We start from the raw sequence: 23519 nt of genomic DNA, 5'->3' as shown, positions 1-23519 counted from the left end.
GAGGTACAAAATGAAAAAAACGGTGAAAATATCAGTGCAGTAGTAAAAGATACCAGTTGGTCTATTTGGAATACAGGGTATCTAGAAGGTCACTGTAATAGCCTAAATTGTGGATATCAAAGATGAAAGCAGTATGCACAAATATTGGATTGAATCAAAATAAATCTCGAAGAGAAACGTTGAAAAAAGTGAAGCACGGACTGTGATCAGACTTCCCTTAGTAGAAGGGGGAGGGATGGTTGGGGAGTTAAATGTGGTGGGGTCAGAAGTACTGGGCCCACTGTACCTGGTATTCTCAGGAGGTTTCCTGTCCTGGTACTGGCCAGGCCATACCCGACTTGCTTCCGAGATCGAAGAGGAATCGGGCGTATTCAGGGTAGTAAGACAGTGGGCCGTGAAAAAATATTAAAACGGGAAGAAAAAAGGGGGGCGAGACACTTGAATTTTCTGTACTCTGGTGAGTCAATACCACGATGGTCTGAGATAGTTTTCACAGATAGGAGAGTGTGTGTAAGAGGGTTTTGTAGAATATACAATTTTCTCTTAAAAGTGGCCCACTGCACCTGGTATTCTCAGGAGGTTCCCCTTCCCAATACTGACCAGGCCATACCTGCTTAGCTTCCGAGATTGGACAGGATCGGGCGTATTCAGGATAGTATGGCCGTGGGCCGCTAATAAGGGGGAACAGGGGGTCACACTCTCCTTGCTGTATTTCACATATCCCTGCACAAATAGCAGTGGTATTTACAGAAAGGAGTATCGGGGAGTCTGCGAGTGCAGAATTGCTGATAAATGGAAGAAAAATCCACAGTACAATAATGTGAGTTCAAAGCTGGCTCACAAGGGTATTTTAGAACATATGTTGTGCAATATAGCTTATTCCAAGCATGAATTTGTTTGCTGAGTGGGGGAAACCCACAATGCAAATTGTGAGCTCAAGGCTGGCTCACCAGAATTACTAAATGTGAAAAAATTCCTTATTTCTAGGAAAAAATAATGATGCAATACAAATGAAAACATATGTAAGTAAGTAGCTGCATACAGATTATAGAGCTCAAGGCTGGCTCATAAATAAAAGCATAAATGCAATCTCTTGAGAACTAACATGTCAGAGTCTTAAATGCTGAGAGTCTTAATTACTGCTAATCATACAAAACAGAAAAGGTGATAATAACACAATAATGTGCATACTTGATATAAAGGCTGTAAGTGATATCCATGGGCGGGGGAGTAATAAGATGAAGTGTACAATCCTATTAATTCTTTTTAGCGCTGCTCGTTTTGCTATAAAAATTTAAATGCAGGGAGCAGGTTATGTGGTGAAACAAGTCCTGAATGAACTGGGGTATATTACCGCTGCCGCACTGCGTGCGGCCAGTGTATTCCAGGGATCCACCAACGAACGTTCCCCCGCTGACAGTGAGAGACGCGGGCGCCCGCTTCCGGGTTGGGCGTTGCCGCGATGACGTCACCGAAGGACGTCTTTCTCCTCGACGTACGTTTCACCGGGGTGGGCTTGGTCACGAGAGCCTCTCTCTGTTGCTCTCCAGTGGCCGGTATATGAGTACTGGGCTAACCAATGGAATTGTTGCTGAGGTGATAGATGTATGGTTGAGCCAATGGGGTAATTGCGGGGGTGACAAGTGCGGCCATTTTGGAGAAGGGAAAGGGCTGATAGGAATGAAAAGAGAGTAGGGAAAGGGAGGAAAATGAATGTGCTAAGGCGGAAGTGAATGAGTAAAGGTGGTATGACAATGGGAGGTGAATTCGGTGAAATGATAATGGAAATAAAAATATGTGAAATAAAATAAATAAATGATAATGGAGAAATGATAATTATTGTGTGTAATAAAATATATATCGAAAATATAGAAATATATATATATATATATATATATATAGAAAACTATTATTAATTATATATATGTATATATAAATATTATTAAATAAATAAATAAATGAATAAATATGAAAAATAATAAAATGAAATAATAATGATAAAAAATATATAATGATAGATATAAAGTAAAGTGAAATGAAATGAATTAATTAGGGTGTGAATATGATGAATTGAGAAATGTGAAGATATATGGATGTGTGGGAATGGGGAATGTGGGGAAATGATGGGTGCGAGAAGGGGGGGTGGAGGGGGGCGGGGAAAATGTGTGAAGCTGGGATGGGGGTGGGTGAAGAGGGAAAGGGGTGAGACCAAGTGGTGTATGTGTGTGTAAGCGTGATGGAAGAGTGAAAAAGCTTGAGTGTTGAAATGATAGTGTGGGGAAAAACTAATAAAAGTGATTGTGAATTTGGGGAAGAAGGAAGGGGGAAAGAAGGGGGGATGAAAATGGGTTGTAAGTGAACGTGAGAAGGATAGAGGGGGGGGGGGAAATGAAGAGGTGAAGTGAGGAGTAAAAAACGGGGTAGGGTAACTTGGAGTGGTGGTGGGGATAAAGTGTTTAAATGGAGCTGGTAAAGTTGGAATGTTCCAAATGGAAATTAAGTATGGAGAAAGATGCTATAATTGATATTTTCATTCAGGCCTTTGGGCATGAGGGTGTCCAATTTAAAAATCCATTCTGATTCCTTCTTCTGAAGTATCATGTTGTAATCTCCTCCTCTCAGGCCCATTCTTATGTGTTCAAGGCCTGAAATGTTAAGGTCCTCTACTCGGCTGTTGTGAAATCTTAGAAAATGTCTGGCAACTGTAGTGAGTTTCTTGAACTGGGCTAGATCAGATTTGGCGTTTCTCACTGTGCTCATATGTTCAAGTGCCCTCACTTTGAGCATACGAGATGTCATGCCAACATATCTCAGATTACATGTGCATGTAATGCAATAAATCACGTTTTCTGTTCTACAGTTGAAGAAGTCCTTTATTTTGATTTGTTGATCGTATCTGTCCGTTACTTCTGTTAAATTTGTGATATGTGGGCACAATTTGCAGTTGCCACATGGATAACTGCCTTTGAGGGGTTTTGGTTTGGAGGGATGTGAAAAGTAACTTCTTACTAATTTATCTTTGAGGTTCGGTGCCCTTCTCCAGCTCATGTTGATATTCTGGCCTACATGGTCCGAGAGATCCTCATCCATTTTGAGGATGTGCCAGTGTGTTTGCAAAATCTTTCTGGCATCCTTCCAGTTTGTGCAGAAGTCTCCAATAAAGCGTAAAACATTCTTATCTGCTTTGGTTTTTTCAGCTTTAGTTTTTACAGGCGGGAAAATCAGCGACTCCCTTTCCACTTTTGATACTTCAGATTTGGCTTTTTTAATGAGTCTATTACTATATCCTCTCTCTTTGAGTCTAGTAGCCAATTCAAAGCTTTTTATTTGAAATGTAGAGTCTTCTGTACAGTTTCTTTTTAATCTGAGGAATTCGCCTTTAGGAATGTTCCTAATGGTGGGTGGAAAATGACTGCTGGTTGAATGGAGCAGACTATTGGTTGAAGTTGCTTTTCTGAAAATCTCTGTGGCTATGGTGTTGGTCTCGTCTCGGTATATCCTAAGGTCAAGAAATGGGATACTGGAATTGCTGCTGGTATATGTGAACTTCATGTTGATCTGATTATCATTGAGGGAACGGATGTATTGATCCAGTTTGTCTTGAGTACCATCCCAGATCATAAAGATATCGTCGATGTAACGTATCCAGATAACAATGTGATTGGTGTACTCTTCTTGATCGTCGCTGAATACAAGTTCACGTTCCCACCAACCTAAAAAGAGGTTTGCATAGGTGGGGGCACATGCCGCCCCCATAGCTGTGCCTCTGGTCTGAATATAGAAACGGTTGTTGAATAGAAAGTAGTTGTGATTCAACACGAATTTAAGTAATTCCATGAGGAATTCTTGAAAGTCACCAAAGCCTTCCATGTTTAGGAAGTAATTAACTGCTGTCAGGCCCAAATCGTGTTGAATGGATGTATATAGGGATTCGACATCTAGTCCCACCAATATGTGGGAGTCCTCCAAATATATTCCTTGAATTTTCTTGAGTACATCTGTCGTGTCTTTGACATATGATGGTAGACTGAGGACATGTTGTCGCAAGTGAACATCCAAAAAACAACTAGCTTTTTCCAGAAGGCCCCCATTACCCGATATAATAGGACGTCCTGGTGGGTTATCTATATTTTTGTGTACCTTAGGTAGCAGATATAGTGTTGGTGTTCTAGGATGTGGTGTGTTCAGATATTCCCATTCTATTTTGGTAATAGTGCCGTGTTGCAGGTGCTTATTGATGATCCGAGAGTAAAGAGTAGAAAAGTTCTGTGTTGGGTCGAATAAGGTCATCTTATAGCAGGAGGTGTCCTTGAGTTGTTTGTTGGCTTCCTTAAGGTACAATGTGGTGGGCCAAATAACTATGTTGCCTCCTTTATCCGACATCTTGATCTGTACATCATCCCATTCTTGTATTTCCTTCACAGCTTCCTTCTGTTTTCTGGACAGGTTGCCAATGATTTTACGTGATTTCTGACGTCGGTAGAGTGTGTCAAAATCTCTTGACACCAGGTCGAGAAATACTTTTATTTCAGGACACTGGTTATCCGGTGGAAAAAATGTTGATTTATTTTTGCAGATGGGGCGAGCAGATGTGGAGGGTTGTTCATCGGAAAGTTCTTCTAGAATGGCTAAAGCATCCTGATCCTGTTGTGATAAATTACCTATCTCAATGCTTGGCAGTGAGGTATCCCTGTCTTTTTTGGAAAAATGTTTCTTAAGTAAGAGTTTACGTCCAAAAAGGCGAAGATTAATTTCCCACTTGAAATGGTCAAAAAGATTGGTTGGTGAGAAAGAAAGGCCTTTTTCAAGAACACTGGTTTGATCCTGTGTGAGAACGTGTGTAGAGAGATTAATGATTTTGAGCTTGGAATCTTTGTTGGTTATTTCTGTTTCCTGGAGGGGTATCGTCTCTGCTGTGGTGACCACCATCTTTGTCTTGGTGTTCTTCCTGCCGCCCCGCCTGGTTTTTGTTTTGCAGGGTATCCGCGGGCTCTGCCCCTGCCTTCCTCTAAAAAAGAGGCCGAAGATGATGTTGAGTGAAAACTGGAATCTCTCCTGCGATCGAAGGGATCTCTGTGTTCTGAGTTGGAGTCTGGGTGATCCTCTGTATCTGATGGTTCGACTTCAGAGGATGATGGTGTATATTCTCGTCTTGTCACGTCTCTCCTACGAATTTGTTGAGTCCATTTAAAGATATGTCCAGTGGTAAAATCCCGCTTGTCTCTTGCAAACTTGGTCTTTTTTCTTTCAATGATATTGTCCTCATACGACTCTAGATCCTTTTTAATTTTGCCAAAAAGATCTTGAAAAGCGGGATTTCCTTCCCATTGTTCTAGTTTCAGACCAAGATTGTCAATTTCTTTAGTACACTCTTCAAGTATTAAATGATTATGTTTTATTAAGATACCCATCAAATCCTGGGAGCATTTTAGGAGACATGATTCCCAATCTTTGCGTAGATTTTCTGTGGACAGTTCGAATGAGGGAAAAAGTTTTGGTCGTAGACCTCGTGGGGATATTTTTTGTCTGCAATAATGTTCTAAGCTAGTTAGATCCCAATCAACTCTGATGCGCCTCTGCAGGGTTCTCTTCAAAAGGGAGAGGTCATTTTCCCAATTAGCCTCAGGGATGGGATCGGGGATCTTGATGGGAAAAATGGTATCTAAATCCTCAATTGATCTTTTATTCTTCAGTTCAGTTTTCAAACTGAAAGTACTCATATTTTGGTTAATGAAGTCCAGAGAGAGGTATGTGAGATGGTATGAGTTGATTTTCTTTTCTTTTTTAAACAGGTATGTAAAGGAGAAACGCCCTTTTTCTTTTAGATAGATCAGAAAATGGAACGATGTTCTATTTGTGGCCTGGGCTGAGGGCCAGGGAATCTGTGCTGGGTCCAAAGAGCTGAGGAAAAGGCCTCAGTACCAAGGAATGTATAAGAACATATATTTTGTGGAACCGCACCAGATGATTGTTATTGCTAGCACATAGAAATAAATATAAACAATGACGGACCAATGTACATGCAGTTGTTGGGTAGATATAGAACTGCTAATGATTGGCGGTGCTCCCAGGAATTTTGTAGGTTATACTACAATTGAAAAGGACAAGAGGGAAAGACAAAAAACCCTTGTTTGGGAGCACTCATTTGAAAAATAATAAGAATGATATGTATAATGAGAAAAATTAAGACATAACCTTTAATTTAATCCTTGAATAAAAAGAGAAAAAAATAGAAAAATATTAAGGCTCGTGTGTGTAAGAATCTTGTTTAACCTTTTTAGCAAATGAGGTACAAAATGAAAAAAACGGTGAAAATATCAGTGCAGTAGTAAAAGATACCAGTTGGTCTATTTGGAATACAGGGTATCTAGAAGGTCACTGTAATAGCCTAAATTGTGGATATCAAAGATGAAAGCAGTATGCACAAATATTGGATTGAATCAAAATAAATCTCGAAGAGAAACGTTGAAAAAAGTGAAGCACGGACTGTGATCAGACTTCCCTTAGTAGAAGGGGGAGGGATGGTTGGGGAGTTAAATGTGGTGGGGTCAGAAGTACTGGGCCCACTGTACCTGGTATTCTCAGGAGGTTTCCTGTCCTGGTACTGGCCAGGCCATACCCGACTTGCTTCCGAGATCGAAGAGGAATCGGGCGTATTCAGGGTAGTAAGACAGTGGGCCGTGAAAAAATATTAAAACGGGAAGAAAAAAGGGGGGCGAGACACTTGAATTTTCTGTACTCTGGTGAGTCAATACCACGATGGTCTGAGATAGTTTTCACAGATAGGAGAGTGTGTGTAAGAGGGTTTTGTAGAATATACAATTTTCTCTTAAAAGTGGCCCACTGCACCTGGTATTCTCAGGAGGTTCCCCTTCCCAATACTGACCAGGCCATACCTGCTTAGCTTCCGAGATTGGACAGGATCGGGCGTATTCAGGATAGTATGGCCGTGGGCCGCTAATAAGGGGGAACAGGGGGTCACACTCTCCTTGCTGTATTTCACATATCCCTGCACAAATAGCAGTGGTATTTACAGAAAGGAGTATCGGGGAGTCTGCGAGTGCAGAATTGCTGATAAATGGAAGAAAAATCCACAGTACAATAATGTGAGTTCAAAGCTGGCTCACAAGGGTATTTTAGAACATATGTTGTGCAATATAGCTTATTCCAAGCATGAATTTGTTTGCTGAGTGGGGGAAACCCACAATGCAAATTGTGAGCTCAAGGCTGGCTCACCAGAATTACTAAATGTGAAAAAATTCCTTATTTCTAGGAAAAAATAATGATGCAATACAAATGAAAACATATGTAAGTAAGTAGCTGCATACAGATTATAGAGCTCAAGGCTGGCTCATAAATAAAAGCATAAATGCAATCTCTTGAGAACTAACATGTCAGAGTCTTAAATGCTGAGAGTCTTAATTACTGCTAATCATACAAAACAGAAAAGGTGATAATAACACAATAATGTGCATACTTGATATAAAGGCTGTAAGTGATATCCATGGGCGGGGGAGTAATAAGATGAAGTGTACAATCCTATTAATTCTTTTTAGCGCTGCTCGTTTTGCTATAAAAATTTAAATGCAGGGAGCAGGTTATGTGGTGAAACAAGTCCTGAATGAACTGGGGTATATTACCGCTGCCGCACTGCGTGCGGCCAGTGTATTCCAGGGATCCACCAACGAACGTTCCCCCGCTGACAGTGAGAGACGCGGGCGCCCGCTTCCGGGTTGGGCGTTGCCGCGATGACGTCACCGAAGGACGTCTTTCTCCTCGACGTACGTTTCACCGGGGTGGGCTTGGTCACGAGAGCCTCTCTCTGTTGCTCTCCAGTGGCCGGTATATGAGTACTGGGCTAACCAATGGAATTGTTGCTGAGGTGATAGATGTATGGTTGAGCCAATGGGGTAATTGCGGGGGTGACAAGTGCGGCCATTTTGGAGAAGGGAAAGGGCTGATAGGAATGAAAAGAGAGTAGGGAAAGGGAGGAAAATGAATGTGCTAAGGCGGAAGTGAATGAGTAAAGGTGGTATGACAATGGGAGGTGAATTCGGTGAAATGATAATGGAAATAAAAATATGTGAAATAAAATAAATAAATGATAATGGAGAAATGATAATTATTGTGTGTAATAAAATATATATCGAAAATATAGAAATATATATATATATATATAGAAAACTATTATTAATTATATATATATATATATAAATATTATTAAATAAATAAATGAATAAATATGAAAAATAATAAAATGAAATAATAATGATAAAAAATATATAATGATAGATATAAAGTAAAGTGAAATGAAATGAATTAATTAGGGTGTGAATATGATGAATTGAGAAATGTGAAGATATATGGATGTGTGGGAATGGGGAATGTGGGGAAATGATGGGTGCGAGAAGGGGGGGTGGAGGGGGGCGGGGAAAATGTGTGAAGCTGGGATGGGGGTGGGTGAAGAGGGAAAGGGGTGAGACCAAGTGGTGTATGTGTGTGTAAGCGTGATGGAAGAGTGAAAAAGCTTGAGTGTTGAAATGATAGTGTGGGGAAAAACTAATAAAAGTGATTGTGAATTTGGGGAAGAAGGAAGGGGGAAAGAAGGGGGGATGAAAATGGGTTGTAAGTGAACGTGAGAAGGATAGAGGGGGGGGGGGGAAATGAAGAGGTGAAGTGAGGAGTAAAAAACGGGGTAGGGTAACTTGGAGTGGTGGTGGGGATAAAGTGTTTAAATGGAGCTGGTAAAGTTGGAATGTTCCAAATGGAAATTAAGTATGGAGAAAGATGCTATAATTGATATTTTCATTCAGGCCTTTGGGCATGAGGGTGTCCAATTTAAAAATCCATTCTGATTCCTTCTTCTGAAGTATCATGTTGTAATCTCCTCCTCTCAGGCCCATTCTTATGTGTTCAAGGCCTGAAATGTTAAGGTCCTCTACTCGGCTGTTGTGAAATCTTAGAAAATGTCTGGCAACTGTAGTGAGTTTCTTGAACTGGGCTAGATCAGATTTGGCGTTTCTCACTGTGCTCATATGTTCAAGTGCCCTCACTTTGAGCATACGAGATGTCATGCCAACATATCTCAGATTACATGTGCATGTAATGCAATAAATCACGTTTTCTGTTCTACAGTTGAAGAAGTCCTTTATTTTGATTTGTTGATCGTATCTGTCCGTTACTTCTGTTAAATTTGTGATATGTGGGCACAATTTGCAGTTGCCACATGGATAACTGCCTTTGAGGGGTTTTGGTTTGGAGGGATGTGAAAAGTAACTTCTTACTAATTTATCTTTGAGGTTCGGTGCCCTTCTCCAGCTCATGTTGATATTCTGGCCTACATGGTCCGAGAGATCCTCATCCATTTTGAGGATGTGCCAGTGTGTTTGCAAAATCTTTCTGGCATCCTTCCAGTTTGTGCAGAAGTCTCCAATAAAGCGTAAAACATTCTTATCTGCTTTGGTTTTTTCAGCTTTAGTTTTTACAGGCGGGAAAATCAGCGACTCCCTTTCCACTTTTGATACTTCAGATTTGGCTTTTTTAATGAGTCTATTACTATATCCTCTCTCTTTGAGTCTAGTAGCCAATTCAAAGCTTTTTATTTGAAATGTAGAGTCTTCTGTACAGTTTCTTTTTAATCTGAGGAATTCGCCTTTAGGAATGTTCCTAATGGTGGGTGGAAAATGACTGCTGGTTGAATGGAGCAGACTATTGGTTGAAGTTGCTTTTCTGAAAATCTCTGTGGCTATGGTGTTGGTCTCGTCTCGGTATATCCTAAGGTCAAGAAATGGGATACTGGAATTGCTGCTGGTATATGTGAACTTCATGTTGATCTGATTATCATTGAGGGAACGGATGTATTGATCCAGTTTGTCTTGAGTACCATCCCAGATCATAAAGATATCGTCGATGTAACGTATCCAGATAACAATGTGATTGGTGTACTCTTCTTGATCGTCGCTGAATACAAGTTCACGTTCCCACCAACCTAAAAAGAGGTTTGCATAGGTGGGGGCACATGCCGCCCCCATAGCTGTGCCTCTGGTCTGAATATAGAAACGGTTGTTGAATAGAAAGTAGTTGTGATTCAACACGAATTTAAGTAATTCCATGAGGAATTCTTGAAAGTCACCAAAGCCTTCCATGTTTAGGAAGTAATTAACTGCTGTCAGGCCCAAATCGTGTTGAATGGATGTATATAGGGATTCGACATCTAGTCCCACCAATATGTGGGAGTCCTCCAAATATATTCCTTGAATTTTCTTGAGTACATCTGTCGTGTCTTTGACATATGATGGTAGACTGAGGACATGTTGTCGCAAGTGAACATCCAAAAAACAACTAGCTTTTTCCAGAAGGCCCCCATTACCCGATATAATAGGACGTCCTGGTGGGTTATCTATATTTTTGTGTACCTTAGGTAGCAGATATAGTGTTGGTGTTCTAGGATGTGGTGTGTTCAGATATTCCCATTCTATTTTGGTAATAGTGCCGTGTTGCAGGTGCTTATTGATGATCCGAGAGTAAAGAGTAGAAAAGTTCTGTGTTGGGTCGAATAAGGTCATCTTATAGCAGGAGGTGTCCTTGAGTTGTTTGTTGGCTTCCTTAAGGTACAATGTGGTGGGCCAAATAACTATGTTGCCTCCTTTATCCGACATCTTGATCTGTACATCATCCCATTCTTGTATTTCCTTCACAGCTTCCTTCTGTTTTCTGGACAGGTTGCCAATGATTTTACGTGATTTCTGACGTCGGTAGAGTGTGTCAAAATCTCTTGACACCAGGTCGAGAAATACTTTTATTTCAGGACACTGGTTATCCGGTGGAAAAAATGTTGATTTATTTTTGCAGATGGGGCGAGCAGATGTGGAGGGTTGTTCATCGGAAAGTTCTTCTAGAATGGCTAAAGCATCCTGATCCTGTTGTGATAAATTACCTATCTCAATGCTTGGCAGTGAGGTATCCCTGTCTTTTTTGGAAAAATGTTTCTTAAGTAAGAGTTTACGTCCAAAAGGCGAAGATTAATTTCCCACTTGAAACGGTCAAAAAGATTGGTTGGTGAGAAAGAAAGGCCTTTTTCAAGAACACTGGTTTGATCCTGTGTGAGAACGTGTGTAGAGAGATTAATGATTTTGAGCTTGGAATCTTTGTTGGTTATTTCTGTTTCCTGGAGGGGTATCGTCTCTGCTGTGGTGACCGCCATCTTTGTCTTGGTGTTCTTCCTGCCGCCCCGCCTGGTTTTTGTTTTGCAGGGTATCCGCGGGCTCTGCCCCTGCCTTCCTCTAAAAAAGAGGCCGAAGATGATGTTGAGTGAAAACTGGAATCTCTCCTGCGATCGAAGGGATCTCTGTGTTCTGAGTTGGAGTCTGGGTGATCCTCTGTATCTGATGGTTCGACTTCAGAGGATGATGGTGTATATTCTCGTCTTGTCACGTCTCTCCTACGAATTTGTTGAGTCCATTTAAAGATATGTCCAGTGGTAAAATCCCGCTTGTCTCTTGCAAACTTGGTCTTTTTTCTTTCAATGATATTGTCCTCATACGACTCTAGATCCTTTTTAATTTTGCCAAAAAGATCTTGAAAAGCGGGATTTCCTTCCCATTGTTCTAGTTTCAGACCAAGATTGTCAATTTCTTTAGTACACTCTTCAAGTATCAAATGATTATGTTTTATTAAGATACCCATCAAATCCTGGGAGCATTTTAGGAGACATGATTCCCAATCTTTGCGTAGATTTTCTGTGGACAGTTCGAATGAGGGAAAAAGTTTTGGTCGTAGACCTCGTGGGGATATTTTTTGTCTGCAATAATGTTCTAAGCTAGTTAGATCCCAATCAACTCTGATGCGCCTCTGCAGGGTTCTCTTCAAAAGGGAGAGGTCATTTTCCCAATTAGCCTCAGGGATGGGATCGGGGATCTTGATGGGAAAAATGGTATCTAAATCCTCAATTGATCTTTTATTCTTCAGTTCAGTTTTCAAACTGAAAGTACTCATATTTTGGTTAATGAAGTCCAGAGAGAGGTATGTGAGATGGTATGAGTTGATTTTCTTTTCTTTTTTAAACAGGTATGTAAAGGAGAAACGCCCTTTTTCTTTTAGATAGATCAGAAAATGGAACAATGTTCTATTTGTGGCCTGGGCTGAGGGCCAGGGAATCTGTGCTGGGTCCAAAGAGCTGAGGAAAAGGCCTCAGTACCAAGGAATGTATAAGAACATATATTTTGTGGAACCGCACCAGATGATTGTTATTGCTAGCACATAGAAATAAATATAAACAATGACGGACCAATGTACATGCAGTTGTTGGGTAGATATAGAACTGCTAATGATTGGCGGTGCTCCCAGGAATTTTGTAGGTTATACTACAATTGAAAAGGACAAGAGGGAAAGACAAAAAACCCTTGTTTGGGAGCACTCATTTGAAAAATAATAAGAATGATATGTATAATGAGAAAAATTAAGACATAACCTTTAATTTAATCCTTGAATAAAAAGAGAAAAAAATAGAAAAATATTAAGGCTCGTGTGTGTAAGAATCTTGTTTAACCTTTTTAGCAAATGAGGTACAAAATGAAAAAAACGGTGAAAATATCAGTGCAGTAGTAAAAGATACCAGTTGGTCTATTTGGAATACAGGGTATCTAGAAGGTCACTGTAATAGCCTAAATTGTGGATATCAAAGATGAAAGCAGTATGCACAAATATTGGATTGAATCAAAATAAATCTCGAAGAGAAACGTTGAAAAAAGTGAAGCACGGACTGTGATCAGACTTCCCTTAGTAGAAGGGGGAGGGATGGTTGGGGAGTTAAATGTGGTGGGGTCAGAAGTACTGGGCCCACTGTACCTGGTATTCTCAGGAGGTTTCCTGTCCTGGTACTGGCCAGGCCATACCCGACTTGCTTCCGAGATCGAAGAGGAATCGGGCGTATTCAGGGTAGTAAGACAGTGGGCCGTGAAAAAATATTAAAACGGGAAGAAAAAAGGGGGGCGAGACACTTGAATTTTCTGTACTCTGGTGAGTCAATACCACGATGGTCTGAGATAGTTTTCACAGATAGGAGAGTGTGTGTAAGAGGGTTTTGTAGAATATACAATTTTCTCTTAAAAGTGGCCCACTGCACCTGGTATTCTCAGGAGGTTCCCCTTCCCAATACTGACCAGGCCATACCTGCTTAGCTTCCGAGATTGGACAGGATCGGGCGTATTCAGGATAGTATGGCCGTGGGCCGCTAATAAGGGGGAACAGGGGGTCACACTCTCCTTGCTGTATTTCACATATCCCTGCACAAATAGCAGTGGTATTTACAGAAAGGAGTATCGGGGAGTCTGCGAGTGCAGAATTGCTGATAAATGGAAGAAAAATCCACAGTACAATAATGTGAGTTCAAAGCTGGCTCACAAGGGTATTTTAGAACATATGTTGTGCAATATAGCTTATTCCAAGCATGAATTTGTTTGCTGAGTGGGGGAAACCCACAATGCAAATTGTGAGCTCAAGGCTGGCTCACCAGAATTACTAAATGTGAAAAAATTCCTTATTTCTAGGAAAAAATAATGATGCAATACAAATGAAAACATATGTAAGTAAGTAGCTGCATACAGATTATAGAGCTCAAGGCTGGCTCATAAATAAAAGCATAAATGCAATCTCTTGAGAACTAACATGTCAGAGTCTTAAATGCTGAGAGTCTTAATTACTGCTAATCATACAAAACAGAAAAGGTGATAATAACACAATAATGTGCATACTTGATATAAAGGCTGTAAGTGATATCCATGGGCGGGGGAGTAATAAGATGAAGTGTACAATCCTATTAATTCTTTTTAGCGCTGCTCGTTTTGCTATAAAAATTTAAATGCAGGGAGCAGGTTATGTGGTGAAACAAGTCCTGAATGAACTGGGGTATATTACCGCTGCCGCACTGCGTGCGGCCAGTGTATTCCAGGGATCCACCAACGAACGTTCCCCCGCTGACAGTGAGAGACGCGGGCGCCCGCTTCCGGGTTGGGCGTTGCCGCGATGACGTCACCGAAGGACGTCTTTCTCCTCGACGTACGTTTCACCGGGGTGGGCTTGGTCACGAGAGCCTCTCTCTGTTGCTCTCCAGTGGCCGGTATATGAGTACTGGGCTAACCAATGGAATTGTTGCTGAGGTGATAGATGTATGGTTGAGCCAATGGGGTAATTGCGGGGGTGACAAGTGCGGCCATTTTGGAGAAGGGAAAGGGCTGATAGGAATGAAAAGAGAGTAGGGAAAGGGAGTTAAATGAATGTGCTAAGGCGGAAGTGAATGAGTAAAGGTGGTATGACAATGGGAGGTGAATTCGGTGAAATGATAATGGAAATAGAAATATGTGAAATAAAATAAATAAATGATAATGGAGAAATGATAATTATTGTGTGTAATAAAATATATATCGAAAATATAGAAATATATATATATATATATATAGAAAACTTATTAACTATTATTAATTATATATATATATATATAAATATTATTAAATAAATTCCATTTTCTGATCTATCTAAAAGAAAAAGGGCGTTTCTCCTTTACATACCTGTTTAAAAAAGAAAAGAAAATCAACTCATACCATCTCACATACCTCTCTCTGGACTTCATTAACCAAAATATGAGTACTTTCAGTTTGAAAACTGAACTGAAGAATAAAAGATCAATTGAGGATTTAGATACCATTTTTCCCATCAAGATCCCCGATCCCATCCCTGAGGCTAATTGGGAAAATGACCTCTCCCTTTTGAAGAGAACCCTGCAGAGGCGCATCAGAGTTGATTGGGATCTAACTAGCTTAGAACATTATTGCAGACAAAAAATATCCCCACGAGGTCTACGACCAAAACTTTTTCCCTCATTCGAACTGTCCACAGAAAATCTACGCAAAGATTGGGAATCATGTCTCCTAAAATGCTCCCAGGATTTGATGGGTATCTTAATAAAACATAATCATTTGATACTTGAAGAGTGTACTAAAGAAATTGACAATCTTGGTCTGAAACTAGAACAATGGGAAGGAAATCCCGCTTTTCAAGATCTTTTTGGCAAAATTAAAAAGGATCTAGAGTCGTATGAGGACAATATCATTGAAAGAAAAAAGACCAAGTTTGCAAGAGACAAGCGGGATTTTACCACTGGACATATCTTTAAATGGACTCAACAAATTCGTAGGAGAGACGTGACAAGACGAGAATATACACCATCATCCTCTGAAGTCGAACCATCAGATACAGAGGATCACCCAGACTCCAACTCAGAACACAGAGATCCCTTCGATCGCAGGAGAGATTCCAGTTTTCACTCAACATCATCTTCGGCCTCTTTTTAGAGGAAGGCAGGGGCAGAGCCCGCGGATACCCTGCAAAACAAAAACCAGGCGGGGCGGCAGGAAGAACACCAAGACAAAGATGGCGGTCACCACAGCAGAGACGATACCCCTCCAGGAAACAGAAATAACCAACAAAGATTCCAAGCTCAAAATCATTAATCTCTCTACACACGTTCTCACACAGGATCAAACCAGTGTTCTTGAAAAAGGCCTTTCTTTCTCACCAACCAATCTTTTTGACCGTTTCAAGTGGGAAATTAATCTTCGCCTTTTTGGACGTAAACTCTTACTTAAGAAACATTTTTCCAAAAAAGACAGGGATACCTCACTGCCAAGCATTGAGATAGGTAATTTATCACAACAGGATCAGGATGCTTTAGCCATTCTAGAAGAACTTTCCGATGAACAACCCTCCACATCTGCTCGCCCCATCTGCAAAAATAAATCAACATTTTTTCCACCGGAAAACCAGTGTCCTGAAATAAAAGTATTTCTCGACCTGGTGTCAAGAGATTTTGACACACTCTACCGACGTCAGAAATCACGTAAAATCATTGGCAACCTGTCCAGAAAACAGAAGGAAGCTGTGAAGGAAATACAAGAATGGGATGATGTACAGATCAAGATGTCGGATAAAGGAGGCAACATAGTTATTTGGCCCACCACATTGTACCTTAAGGAAGCCAACAAACAACTCAAGGACACCTCCTGCTATAAGATGACCTTATTCGACCCAACACAGAACTTTTCTACTCTTTACTCTCGGATCATCAATAAGCACCTGCAACACGGCACTATTACCAAAATAGAATGGGAATATCTGAACACACCACATCCTAGAACACCAACACTATATCTGCTACCTAAGGTACACAAAAATATAGATAACCCACCAGGACGTCCTATTATATCGGGTAATGGGGGCCTTCTGGAAAAAGCTAGTTGTTTTTTGGATGTTCACTTGCGACAACATGTCCTCAGTCTACCATCATATGTCAAAGACACGACAGATGTACTCAAGAAAATTCAAGGAATATATTTGGAGGACTCCCACATATTGGTGGGACTAGATGTCGAATCCCTATATACATCCATTCAACACGATTTGGGCCTGACAGCAGTTAATTACTTCCTAAACATGGAAGGCTTTGGTGACTTTCAAGAATTCCTCATGGAATTACTTAAATTCGTGTTGAATCACAACTACTTTCTATTCAACAACCGTTTCTATATTCAGACCAGAGGCACAGCTATGGGGGCGGCATGTGCCCCCACCTATGCAAACCTCTTTTTAGGTTGGTGGGAACGTGAACTTGTATTCAGCGACGATCAAGAAGAGTACACCAATCACATTGTTATCTGGATACGTTACATCGACGATATCTTTATGATCTGGGATGGTACTCAAGACAAACTGGATCAATACATCCGTTCCCTCAATGATAATCAGATCAACATGAAGTTCACATATACCAGCAGCAATTCCAGTATCCCATTTCTTGACCTTAGGATATACCGAGACGAGACCAACACCATAGCCACAGAGATTTTCAGAAAAGCAACTTCAACCAATAGTCTGCTCCATTCAACCAGCAGTCATTTTCCACCCACCATTAGGAACATTCCTAAAGGCGAATTCCTCAGATTAAAAAGAAACTGTACAGAAGACTCTACATTTCAAATAAAAAGCTTTGAATTGGCTACTAGACTCAAAGAGAGAGGATATAGTAATAGACTCATTAAAAAAGCCAAATCTGAAGTATCAAAAGTGGAAAGGGAGTCGCTGATTTTCCCGCCTGTAAAAACTAAAGCTGAAAAAACCAAAGCAGATAAGAATGTTTTACGCTTTATTGGAGACTTCTGCACAAACTGGAAGGATGCCAGAAAGATTTTGCAAACACACTGGCACATCCTCAAAATGGATGAGGATCTCTCGGACCATGTAGGCCAGAATATCAACATGAGCTGGAGAAGGGCACCGAACCTCAAAGATAAATTAGTAAGAAGTTACTTTTCACATCCCTCCAAACCAAAACCCCTCAAAGGCAGTTATCCATGTGGCAACTGCAAATTGTGCCCACATATCACAAATTTAACAGAAGTAACGGACAGATACGATCAACAAATCAAAATAAAGGACTTCTTCAACTGTAGAACAGAAAACGTGATTTATTGCATTACATGCACATGTAATCTGAGATATGTTGGCATGACATCTCGTATGCTCAAAGTGAGGGCACTTGAACATATGAGCACAGTGAGAAACGCCAAATCTGATCTAGCCCAGTTCAAGAAACTCACTACAGTTGCCAGACATTTTCTAAGATTTCACAACAGCCGAGTAGAGGACCTTAACATTTCAGGCCTTGAACACATAAGAATGGGCCTGAGAGGAGGAGATTACAACATGATACTTCAGAAGAAGGAATCAGAATGGATTTTTAAATTGGACACCCTCATGCCCAAAGGCCTGAATGAAAATATCAATTATAGCATCTTTCTCCATACTTAATTTCCATTTGGAACATTCCAACTTTACCAGCTCCATTTAAACACTTTATCCCCACCACCACTCCAAGTTACCCTACCCCGTTTTTTACTCCTCACTTCACCTCTTCATTTCCCCCCCCCCCTCTATCCTTCTCACGTTCACTTACAACCCATTTTCATCCCCCCTTCTTTCCCCCTTCCTTCTTCCCCAAATTCACAATCACTTTTATTAGTTTTTCCCCACACTATCATTTCAACACTCAAGCTTTTTCACTCTTCCATCACGCTTACACACACATACACCACTTGGTCTCACCCCTTTCCCTCTTCACCCACCCCCATCCCAGCTTCACACATTTTCCCCGCCCCCCTCCACCCCCCCTTCTCGCACCCATCATTTCCCCACATTCCCCATTCCCACACATCCATATATCTTCACATTTCTCAATTCATCATATTCACACCCTAATTAATTCATTTCATTTCACTTTACTTTATATCTATCATTATATATTTTTTATCATTATTATTTCATTTTATTATTTTTCATATTTATTCATTTATTTATTTAATAATATTTATATATATATATATAATTAATAATAGTTTTCTATATATATATATATTTCTATATTTTCGATATATATTTTATTACACACAATAATTATCATTTCTCCATTATCATTTATTTATTTTATTTCACATATTTTTATTTCCATTATCATTTCACCGAATTCACCTCCCATTGTCATACCACCTTTACTCATTCACTTCCGCCTTAGCACATTCATTTTCCTCCCTTTCCCTACTCTCTTTTCATTCCTATCAGCCCTTTCCCTTCTCCAAAATGGCCGCACTTGTCACCCCCGCAATTACCCCATTGGCTCAACCATACATCTATCACCTCAGCAACAATTCCATTGGTTAGCCCAGTACTCATATACCGGCCACTGGAGAGCAACAGAGAGAGGCTCTCGTGACCAAGCCCACCCCGGTGAAACGTACGTCGAGGAGAAAGACGTCCTTCGGTGACGTCATCGCGGCAACGCCCAACCCGGAAGCGGGCGCCCGCGTCTCTCACTGTCAGCGGGGGAACGTTCGTTGGTGGATCCCTGGAATACACTGGCCGCACGCAGTGCGGCAGCGGTAATATACCCCAGTTCATTCAGGACTTGTTTCACCACATAACCTGCTCCCTGCATTTAAATTTTTATAGCAAAACGAGCAGCGCTAAAAAGAATTAATAGGATTGTACACTTCATCTTATTACTCCCCCGCCCATGGATATCACTTACAGCCTTTATATCAAGTATGCACATTATTGTGTTATTATCACCTTTTCTGTTTTGTATGATTAGCAGTAATTAAGACTCTCAGCATTTAAGACTCTGACATGTTAGTTCTCAAGAGATTGCATTTATGCTTTTATTTATGAGCCAGCCTTGAGCTCTATAATCTGTATGCAGCTACTTACTTACATATGTTTTCATTTGTATTGCATCATTATTTTTTCCTAGAAATAAGGAATTTTTTCACATTTAGTAATTCTGGTGAGCCAGCCTTGAGCTCACAATTTGCATTGTGGGTTTCCCCCACTCAGCAAACAAATTCATGCTTGGAATAAGCTATATTGCACAACATATGTTCTAAAATACCCTTGTGAGCCAGCTTTGAACTCACATTATTGTACTGTGGATTTTTCTTCCATTTATCAGCAATTCTGCACTCGCAGACTCCCCGATACTCCTTTCTGTAAATACCACTGCTATTTGTGCAGGGATATGTGAAATACAGCAAGGAGAGTGTGACCCCCTGTTCCCCCTTATTAGCGGCCCACGGCCATACTATCCTGAATACGCCCGATCCTGTCCAATCTCGGAAGCTAAGCAGGTATGGCCTGGTCAGTATTGGGAAGGGGAACCTCCTGAGAATACCAGGTGCAGTGGGCCACTTTTAAGAGAAAATTGTATATTCTACAAAACCCTCTTACACACACTCTCCTATCTGTGAAAACTATCTCAGACCATCGTGGTATTGACTCACCAGAGTACAGAAAATTCAAGTGTCTCGCCCCCCTTTTTTCTTCCCGTTTTAATATTTTTTCACGGCCCACTGTCTTACTACCCTGAATACGCCCGATTCCTCTTCGATCTCGGAAGCAAGTCGGGTATGGCCTGGCCAGTACCAGGACAGGAAACCTCCTGAGAATACCAGGTACAGTGGGCCCAGTACTTCTGACCCCACCACATTTAACTCCCCAACCATCCCTCCCCCTTCTACTAAGGGAAGTCTGATCACAGTCCGTGCTTCACTTTTTTCAACGTTTCTCTTCGAGATTTATTTTGATTCAATCCAATATTTGTGCATACTGCTTTCATCTTTGATATCCACAATTTAGGCTATTACAGTGACCTTCTAGATACCCTGTATTCCAAATAGACCAACTGGTATCTTTTACTACTGCACTGATATTTTCACCGTTTTTTTCATTTTGTACCTCATTTGCTAAAAAGGTTAAACAAGATTCTTACACACACGAGCCTTAATATTTTTCTATTTTTTTCTCTTTTTATTCAAGGATTAAATTAAAGGTTATGTCTTAATTTTTCTCATTATACATATCATTCTTATTATTTTTCAAATGAGTGCTCCCAAACAAGGGTTTTTTGTCTTTCCCTCTTGTCCTTTTCAATTGTAGTATAACCTACAAAATTCCTGGGAGCACCGCCAATCATTAGCAGTTCTATATCTACCCAACAACTGCATGTACATTGGTCCGTCATTGTTTATATTTATTTCTATGTGCTAGCAATAACAATCATCTGGTGCGGTTCCACAAAATATATGTTCTTTAACACCCTGGCAATCCTAGCTGCGAGAGCCTGACTGGAAGGCTCAAGCAACTCCTGAAACAATCAGTACCCCAACTAAGAATCTCCCCAGAGACCCAGTCAAATTGAGGATTGTGGGCCCTTAACCAGGGTAACCCCAACACCAATGGGGCAAAAGTACAGACAGTCACATAAAAGGACAATTTTTCAGAGTGTGTGGCTCCAATAAACAAAGAAATCTGGCTAGTGCAAGAGGTAATTTTACCCTGGGATAATGGTTCCCCGTTTAACCCACAAATCTCAATTTCCGACGCCAAGGGTACTAAGGAAACAGAGTGTTTCAGGGCGAATTGGCGGTCCATAAAAACCCCGTCGGCCCCACTGTCCACAAAGGCCTCAGTCTTGACAGTTTGACCGAGGATCTTCAAGGTCACCGGAATGATAAAAGTCTTCTTGGGAAATTCTGACTTCTGGCCTGACAGGATATTTCCCATCACCCTCAGGCCCTGAAGTTTTCCGGCTTTTCTGGGCATGATACTACCACATGACCCTTATTCCCACAGTACAAACACAACCCCTGCTGTCTCCTCCGCGTCTTCTCACGCGAGGAGAGGCGGGTAGCCCCCATCTGCATAGGCTCCTCGGAAAATTCCTCAGAGTCTGAGGTTCCCTTGGGAAAGAAGGAAACCTCGGTCTCCCTTTCAAGCCTACGCTCTCTCAGCCGTCTATCCACCCGGATGGATAACTGCATGAGCTGATCCAAGCTATCAGGCAAGGGATATTGTACCAGTTGGTCTTTTATCTGGTTAGAAAGACCTCTTCGGTACTGGTGTCTCAGGGCTGGGTCATTCCACTGGGTATCATGGGCCAACCTCCGAAACTCCGTACAGTAAACCTCAACTGGCCTTCGCCCTTGCTTAAGGATTGAAATCTGAGCCTCGGCTGAGGCCGTCTTGTCAGGGTCATCATACAACATGCCCAGTGCCGTAAAAAAAGCATCAACACTTTTAAGCGACGGACAGTCAGGCTGCAACCCAAATGCCCAGACCTGTGGGTCTCCTTGTAGCAAGGAAATCACTATGCCCACCCGCTGAATCTCTGACCCAGAAGACTGAGGCCTAAGCTGGAAATATAACTTGCAGCTCTCCTTGAAACAAAAGAACTGCGAGCGATCTCCAGAAAAACGATCCGGAAGATTTACTTTCGGCTCCTTAACCCCTGATGATGCTGCTGCTGCGGGAGCTCCGCCAGCGGCCTGGGAGGTGTGCATTTTAATGGACAAATCTTTAAATTGACGAGTCAGGACCTGCACCTGATCGACCACCTGTTGCAACGTATTTTGAGGGGTATGCTCCATATTCCCACAAAATTTCAACAGGAGTATTGGGCTGCTGAATATGTTATGCACACCAGTGCCTGCAGGAATGTACTGGTGTTTGAACTGTTATGCACACCAGTGCCTGCAGGAATGTACTGGTGTCTGAACAGAGAGGGATGCAAAACAAATGAGCTCACAGACAGACTGGGAAATATGACATAACGTACACAGAAGGTGATAGGGTAACAAAACCAACACAGAGTGAACAGAGAAGCTCAGAGGCTAAGAAACTGGGTGTCTCCCTAGTATTAGAAATGCTCAGATGGAAAAAGCAAGATGTTGTGTTTTATTACGTAAAGAACCCGAAATGCTGTTGCTAAGGGCAACAGCAAAACCCTAAAGGGTTACCAACGGGTGTGGCAGTAAACTCCTTGGTCAGAGATGGAATAATAGACACAAGGAGAGTCTCCACAATCCTAATTCTCACTTGCAGGGCCCAGGTTCAGCTTACTGCCACTAAACACATGGACGCCCTGCACAGTGAGAGAGGATTATGCAGGCAGGTCTGAAAGTACAGCCACAAACCTGCTGGGTTCACAGAATAGCAAAAGAACCCCAGCAGGCTAAACGACTGACTCCAGTCTTACTGCTAGGTCTGGATTGGCAGAGTGTAGTACCAAATCCCCAGGCCTATTTGCAGTAAGCAACAACAAATACAAAGCTACACAGTACTGGCTAACTTTCAGGAACTGACTAACCAACAAAGATTCAGCAGCATCTGCTTAACCTGAGAAGGGGCCTTATAAAGCAGGTGCTGTCCACGCCCCCCTCAGACCTCACAGACTGTGAGCACAAAACACAGCACCGGATCCCCTGCCTGTAACCACTGCACAGCAAAAGACCCGAACCGGAGTATCAGCTGCGCTCAGGTTACTCCGCTAGCCCTTGTCTCCCGGTTGCCATGACGACGTGGCAGCACAGGGCAGGAGACCCTAACACTCCAGCCGTCCTGGAAACATATATTTCTCTGACGTCCTAGTGGATGCTGGGGACTCCGTAAGGACCATGGGGAATAGACGGCTCCGCAGGAGACTGGGCACTCTAAAGAAAGATTTAGGACTATCTGGTGTGCACTGGCTCCTCCCCCTATGACCCTCCTCCAAGCCTTAGTTAGATTTCTGTGCCCGGCTGAGCTGGATGCACACTAGGGGCTCTCCTGAGTTCCTAGGAAGAAAGTATAGTTTAGGTTTTTTATTTTACAGTGAGACCTGCTGGCAACAGGCTCACTGCACCGAGGGACTAAGGGGAGAAGAAGCGAACCTACCTAAGTGGTGGTAGCTTGGGCTTCTTAGGCTACTGGACACCATTAGCTCCAGAGGGATCGCACACAGGACCCGACCTCGTCGTCCGTTCCCGGAGCCGCGCTGCCGTCCCCCTTACAGAGCCAGAAGCAAGAAGGTCCGGAAAATCGGCGGCTGAAGACTTCTGTTTTCTCCAAGGTAGCGCACAGCACTGCAGCTGTGCGCCATTGCT

The 23519-nt window shown here is 41.7% G+C and overlaps 1 protein-coding gene and 4 pseudogenes across 1 annotated transcript in view; 2 read left to right on the top strand and 3 right to left on the bottom strand.

Annotated features, from left to right (window-relative positions):
• LOC135057133 (oocyte zinc finger protein XlCOF7.1-like) overlaps window positions 1-23519 on the top strand; it is a 352188-nt gene that overhangs the window by 120271 nt on the left and 208398 nt on the right. The window lies entirely within an intron of this gene.
• Window positions 552-669, bottom strand: LOC134896616 (5S ribosomal RNA; annotated as a pseudogene).
• Window positions 6838-6955, bottom strand: LOC134896614 (5S ribosomal RNA; annotated as a pseudogene).
• On the bottom strand, window positions 13112-13229 carry LOC134896613 (5S ribosomal RNA; annotated as a pseudogene).
• Window positions 19669-19786, top strand: LOC134896611 (5S ribosomal RNA; annotated as a pseudogene).

The sequence above is a fragment of the Pseudophryne corroboree genome, chromosome 3 (genome assembly GCF_028390025.1).
Source record: "Pseudophryne corroboree isolate aPseCor3 chromosome 3, aPseCor3.hap2, whole genome shotgun sequence".
In the NCBI taxonomy this organism is placed as follows: domain Eukaryota; kingdom Metazoa; phylum Chordata; class Amphibia; order Anura; family Myobatrachidae; genus Pseudophryne; species Pseudophryne corroboree.
The sequence above is the reverse complement of the archived record's forward strand: the minus strand, read 5'-3'. Positions and strand labels throughout refer to the sequence as shown.